This window comes from Numida meleagris, chromosome 6, assembly GCF_002078875.1.
Source record: "Numida meleagris isolate 19003 breed g44 Domestic line chromosome 6, NumMel1.0, whole genome shotgun sequence".
NCBI lineage: Eukaryota > Metazoa > Chordata > Aves > Galliformes > Numididae > Numida > Numida meleagris.
In genome coordinates, this window is record NC_034414.1 from 30,666,006 (window position 1) to 30,672,445 (window position 6,440).

Sequence of the window (6,440 nt, forward strand, 5' to 3'; positions counted from 1 at the left end):
TCTTCCTCTTTGTAGTCTAAACATACTATGAGTATCTACTGTTCAGTTGGGGGAGGGTGAAAGTTGACAAAATAAAGGTAAGACAGTTAATTTGAAAGCTATTGTGAGAACTTTCCCTCTTAAACTTGTAACACAAGTTTTATTAATATCTGCTAATTGAAGTGGACTTTCATGGCTGCAAGCTGAAGTCTGAACTTGATTTTTACTCTAAATAAGCATAGCTGCAGGGTTTTCTTTTCCTTGAGGGACTAAGCTATACTCCAATACCAACCTGTAGTATGGGGATAGGGATATGGTGCTGTCACTTAACGTAGAAATGACCACACAGACTTGAAGGATTGCAGGCCTGCAGTATTTTTGTTTACATAATGGTGATAGTTTGTAGTGTATCTCTTTATGTAGACTTAAGCAATATAATTGGTGACTTCAAAACGAGGTCTGTTGCTTTCAAGTTGCATGTGGCACATACTTGTTTCTGATTGACAAGATCCCTGCTTTAATTCAGGCACTGTTTACCTGGAGTGATGGGGGGTAGGTAGACACCAGTAGTCAGCTGTCCCATTTTGACATCTGTATGTTACTGTAAAAGAATGCAAGAAGGCAATTTTTATGTTTTCTAGCAGTTCTATTTTTTTACTTCTTACTAGTAAAGCTATTTGAATTATCTTTGGAAAGTGGTGGTCCCCAAAACACAAACAATAAAAACACTTTTATAAATATGTAAAGTAATATGTTTATGTGAATAATGTTATTCTGTGAATTTCAGAAGGAGACTGTTCTCTATGTGTTTGACTTGAAAGAAACAAAACTAATGGATTTTACAGATTGCAACCATTTTGATTGTTACTTTTTGTGAGCACTGTATGTATTGTGAAACTACTAAATATCAAGGTAGTGTTACATTCCAAGGCTGCCTGCTATTGTGGGTGTGTTAGAATAAATACATGCCCTAACATCATATTTTAAGGTGAGTTGTAAACAGTTTCAAATATCTCTTGTAATTTAGGTAGATGGTTCTTATTCAAGTTATATTATCAGCGTAGCTTCATTTTCAAAAAGTCAGAATTATGTTTGGCTCTTGCAGTTGTTTTCAGATATTCTGTGGGTTGAAAGCCATAGTCAAATAGTTTATTAAACATATTGGCATCAGAAAAATAGCCAGCATTTTGTGATAACAGGCTTCATGGCTGTCTGGTGAAGTCCTCAGTGACTGGAAAAAGGGAAACATTACTCCCATTTTTAAGAAAGGTAGGAAGAAAGACTCAGAACTACAAGCTGGTGAGCTTCACCTCTGTGCCTGGCAAGATCATGGAGCATATCCTCCTAGAAGCTATGTTAAGGCACATACAAGACTAAGATGTGATCTGAGACAGCCAGCATGGCTTCACCAAGGGTAGATCTTGCCTGACCAATCTGGTGGCCTTCTATGATGGAGTGACGGCGTCGGTGGATGGGGAAAGGGTGACAGATGTCATCTACCTGGACTTCTGTAAAGCCTTTGACATGGTCCCTCACCACATCTTTCTCCATTAATTAGAGAGGTATGGATTTGAAGGATGGACTGTTCGGTGGATTAAGAGTTGGTTGACTGGATGCAGCCAAAGGGCTGTGATTAATGGTTCTATGTCAGGGTGGAGGCCAGTCACAAGTGGTGTCCCTCAGGGGTTGGTCTGGGGGTTGGTGCTTTTCAGCATCTTCATCAGTGACACAGACAATGGCATCGAGTGCGCCCTCAGTAAGTTTGCAAATGACACCAAGCTGAGCGGTGCAGTCCATGCATTGGAGGGAAGAGAAGCCATCCAGAGGGACCTGGACAGGCTGGAGAAGCGGGCCCACGAGAACCTAATGATGTTTAACAAGGCCAAATGCAAGGTGCTGCACTCGGGCCAGGGCAATCCCAGGTATTTATACAAACTGGGGGAAGGTCTACTTGAGAGTAGCCCTGTGGAGAAGGACTTGAGGGTCCTGATGGACGAGAAGCTGGACATGAGCCAGCAGTGTGTGCTTGCAACCAGGAAGGCCAACTATGTTCTGGGCTGCATTAAAAGAGGAGTGGCCAGCAGGGAGAGGGAGGTGATTGTCCCCCTCTACTCAGCTCTCGTGAGGCCCCATCTGCAATACTGTGTCTAGGCCTGGGGCCCCCAGTACAAGATAGACATGGAGCTCTTGGAGCGAGCGGGTCAAGAGGAGGGTGACCAAGATGACCAGAGGGCTGGAGCACCTCTCCTATGAAGAAAGGTTGAGGGAATTGGGCTTGTTTAGCTTGGAGAAGACTCTGGGGAGACCTCATTGTGGCCTTCCGATACTTGAAGGGAGCGTGTAAACAGGAGGAGGTATGACTGTTTACATGGGTGGATAGTGATAGGACAAGGGGGAATGGTTTTAAACTGAGACAGGCAAGATGTAGGTTAGATATTAGGAGGAAGTTTTTCATGCAGAGCGTGGTGACATGCTGGAAGAGGTTGCCCAGAGAGGTTGTGGATGCTCTGTCCCTGGAGGCATTCAAGGCCAGGCTGGATATGGCTCTGGGCAGCCTGGTATAGTGGTTGGGAGCCCTGCATACAGCAGGGGGGTTGAAACTAGATGATCATTATCATTCTTTTCAGTCTAGGCTATTCTGTGATTGATGGTGTTGCTCCATTGTTTTAAACAAGTATCTCTCTTTTGCATATGACAAACTTGCTTTCAAAATATTTTCTGTAAGTGAAATTTTTAGAGAAGTCTAGTGGAGGATTGCCACTTCCGGAGAAATGCTTGGATCTAAATGGAAAATTTGCCTAGATACACCTCCTCCTAACTGGCTCTATTGCATTACCATCAAGTTGTGTTATCACATGTGAACAAGCTGTGCTGTTACCTATTTGGTCTAGATAAGAGCAGAATGATGGTGCTGGGAGGCTGAACTCCTGGTGGTAAGAAACCAAAAGCTACTTCTTTGCTGATGGAACTTGTTCAATGAATGCAGGAAGGAACAACTTGCATATCTTGCTTGGAGCGCATGAACAATTTATTTCTTTTTATCTCTGCTTATAGTACTTTGTCTGGAAGCCAGTAGGCTTAGATGTGTTTGTTTAAAATAGTGTTATGTTTCTGACTGAAGAGGAAAAAATGCTTGATTTTCATTACAGTGTGACTGTGTGCCACCTAATGCTCCATCTGGAGAAAAAAAGTAAATAACATTGTCAAGATATCATAAACAATGACAAACATTGGTTTCATTGTACGAGCAGTGGCCAGATTTTATTTTGAATGTTGTAAGGTTCTTGCCATTGTTAATAAAGTAGTAAACTAAAGCAGCACTGGAAGGTAACTGACAGGTTCTATTCTCTGGTTTTTACTTTGGTAAGTCTAAAAGCCTGACTTTTTAATTGACTGAAGTGAGTAATTATTGTCAAGAATTATTTCTGGAGTAGTAGTGTGTCAGCAGCAAATACTAGCATTAAGAATAAGCTGGGTAGTTAGTTGGTCTTGCCCACTAATCTCCTCCTATTTGGGCAATGGGGTGGTGCTGCTATGAGTTCTGATAAGTGTGCACTGCCCTCAGAGTAGGGGACTGTTTGGTTTTAAATGCATTACAGAAATTCCATCTGCCTGAGAAGGGTGCCTGTGCTAGTTGAAGATTCAGCTTTGATGCAGGAAGTGTTTCTAGTCCTGTGTGACTAATTCCATAACAGTGAGGCACTTGGAGAAGGAAGGCTGGAGACCTAGTGCATGCAGAGCAGTCTGGTTTCTTCCCACTTGGTGCTCTTCCATCCTACTGACGTGTTGGAGCACATCTGCTTGGCAGAGTTCCCAGCTCCACATCAACCTTGTCACTTATCCAAGTGAGAACAAAATGCCTTCATATTTGGTATGCCTTGTTTCCCAAGTGGTGTCTTTTATCTTGAGCCTTACTGCTTTTCACTATAAATCAAATCAGCTTAGGGCCATTGAGCTGTGAAAATACAGGGAATGCAGAAGTACAACACTAGTACTTCTGATGACAAATATGTGAATGACACCACTTCCTTACACTAATACTGGAGAAGTAGAAGGATGCACGTTAATATAATGGCTATATCAACTACCAGGTTTAAGACAAAATGGTTATATTAGGAGTGCTTGTGTGAATATAAATGACATTCAAACATACATCCTTGACAAAGTAGTAATTAAAAAACACTCATAGTTCTGAATGTTTACAGTTGGCAAACTGGTGGCTAGTTGAGGAAAAATCATGCTGCACAATGGTATGTGGTTTAGTTCAGGGTTTTTTGTTCTTTATCCACCTCATCTTCCCCTCTAAGTACAAGCTATTGAACTCATTCATATATTGAATTCTCTTTTTTGTGAGCTTATGCCTTTCAATGTCTGACCCAGAGGTGGGTGTAGTGAGGATATGTTTAGCATTCTTTTTCACAGTATGCTGGGTAAGCATGCCTATGGAGTTGTTACTCTTTTACACTTTTTTTCTGCAGTGCGTTTATACCTACCTCTTTTGGTGGTGTGTCCCTTAACATCTTTGAAGGGATTCTTTCTATCTCAGCTCTTGATTTTAAATAGTAACGTGTTGCTTCCCAGAAAAAAAGATGCTTGTTGCTGAAAAACTAACTCAAACTAGAATTCACTCATCTCCAGCATAAGGTCATGCTGTGGTCAGATGACAACAAATGCTGCCGCCCTCTCTCCTCTTAAAAAAAGAGGCATAAGAATGTGCATCTGAAGGTTCCCCGAAGTTAGCAGTCAGCTTTCTGGATTGCCTGTTTGGTGCATGACCTCAGCCACTTCATTCTTCAGGGCTGTAAATAGGAGAACGCCCTTGGAGCTGTCTTCAGAACTGGCAGCTTGCTAACATTGGCCTTTACCTTAGGGACTAACAAGGAGTAGTCTTGCATTTCTGTATGCAAGCTTCGTATGTATTTCTGATACTTTGGTCAGCCTGCCAATGGTTTTCTGTAAGGTCTGGAAAACGAAAGTTTAGCTTCAAGACTGGTTTGGACTAAACAGTTCTGAAATCAATAATTCTGTATATGTGAAAGATGGCAAGACCTCGTTCTCTATGAATCACCAAATCTTAACTGTGATCTTAATAGGTTTCCATATATAGAAATCTGTTCATCCACAGTTCTCGATATCCTCATTAACTGTCTGTGGTTTCTTTGTAATACGCATTTAATTATAATTAAACTTATACTATTTTTCAAAGCTTATAGCAGAGCAGTTTTTTCCCTTAGCCCTGAGATGTATCTCCAGGATGCTGTTGGCCATGAAACTTTGTCAGAAGTTGAACTGAATTTAACAATCTGAAACAGTATTTTACCAAGTGTTCAGGAGCATTGCACTTCTGATGAAAGTATTGTCTGTGTTAGCTTTGCTGCAGTATAATTTAATTTTACTATCTCAGCAATGAGAGACATGAGTGAGAGGAGGAAGAACTAATTTGGATGGCTCCAGCAAGCCCTACCTTTTGCTCCTGCATTCAAGGTTGAGATAGAAGGAATATAAACAGTAATTTCTGTCTTAGGGAGTGCCTTCACCACAGTTGCTGTCTCTCATATCTTGTCTTTTTTCTTATGGCACTACCAGCAGTCAGCCGTGCCAGGGCTGCAAGGTGTGTGGAGCAGCTGCAGTGTGGCTGCCAGGTTTGCTGCTCATCAGTTTGCAGCTCTGTCAGAGCTTCACTCACACCATTGACTCTGTGAAGGAAGAAGGAGACCCTACTGCTGAACCTTCATCAGGATTCATTCCTAACAGAACTTCCCTTAGGAGATCTTCCAAATTCTTATCTAATGCTGTGTCCATCATCCAGTACCTGCTTTTCTCTCCTGTGCGTGTCTCTTTTAGGTCAAGTTGCCACTGTGTGCTTTTGTTTGCCAGGAGACTATTATCATCTTAAATTCATGTTCTCAGACTTCTTAAAACCTGGCTGTGTAAAAACCTGCATGCTAGTGTCCACCAGAGCTTGAGCTCTCTGTGGCCTCTCTGGACCTTCTACTCCAGATACTTACCCTGCTGCCACTTAAAGGGCTGATTGTTTTCATCGGGCATCGTGTTATTTTATTTATTTTATAAAATGATGGGTTTCAGGAATGAGAAGGTTGCTGGAGTATTTGTTTTGTTTGCTGTGTCCTCTGCCATTCCTAAAAAGGTGTGACCTGGGCCTGCAGTTTGCTTATGTATATTTTTAAGAGTTTATTCTCCCATAATTCTTGCATGAACAAAGTACTCCTGGCAATTATTTCAATTATTTATTTTTGCTTCTCCTTTCTAGTGCTTACTACTTTCACCTGTCAACATTCAAAAGCACATCTTCACAGTTGTGGAATGCAAATCTAAACTAACCACTAGATTTTCTGCCACCTCACGCAAATGCCAATTTTAAGATGCTTTGCTGAATTTTTCAGGCTCAGGAGAAGGTAAATGCTTATATGTTTAATCCTGCAGCAAGTTTTCTGTGGGTC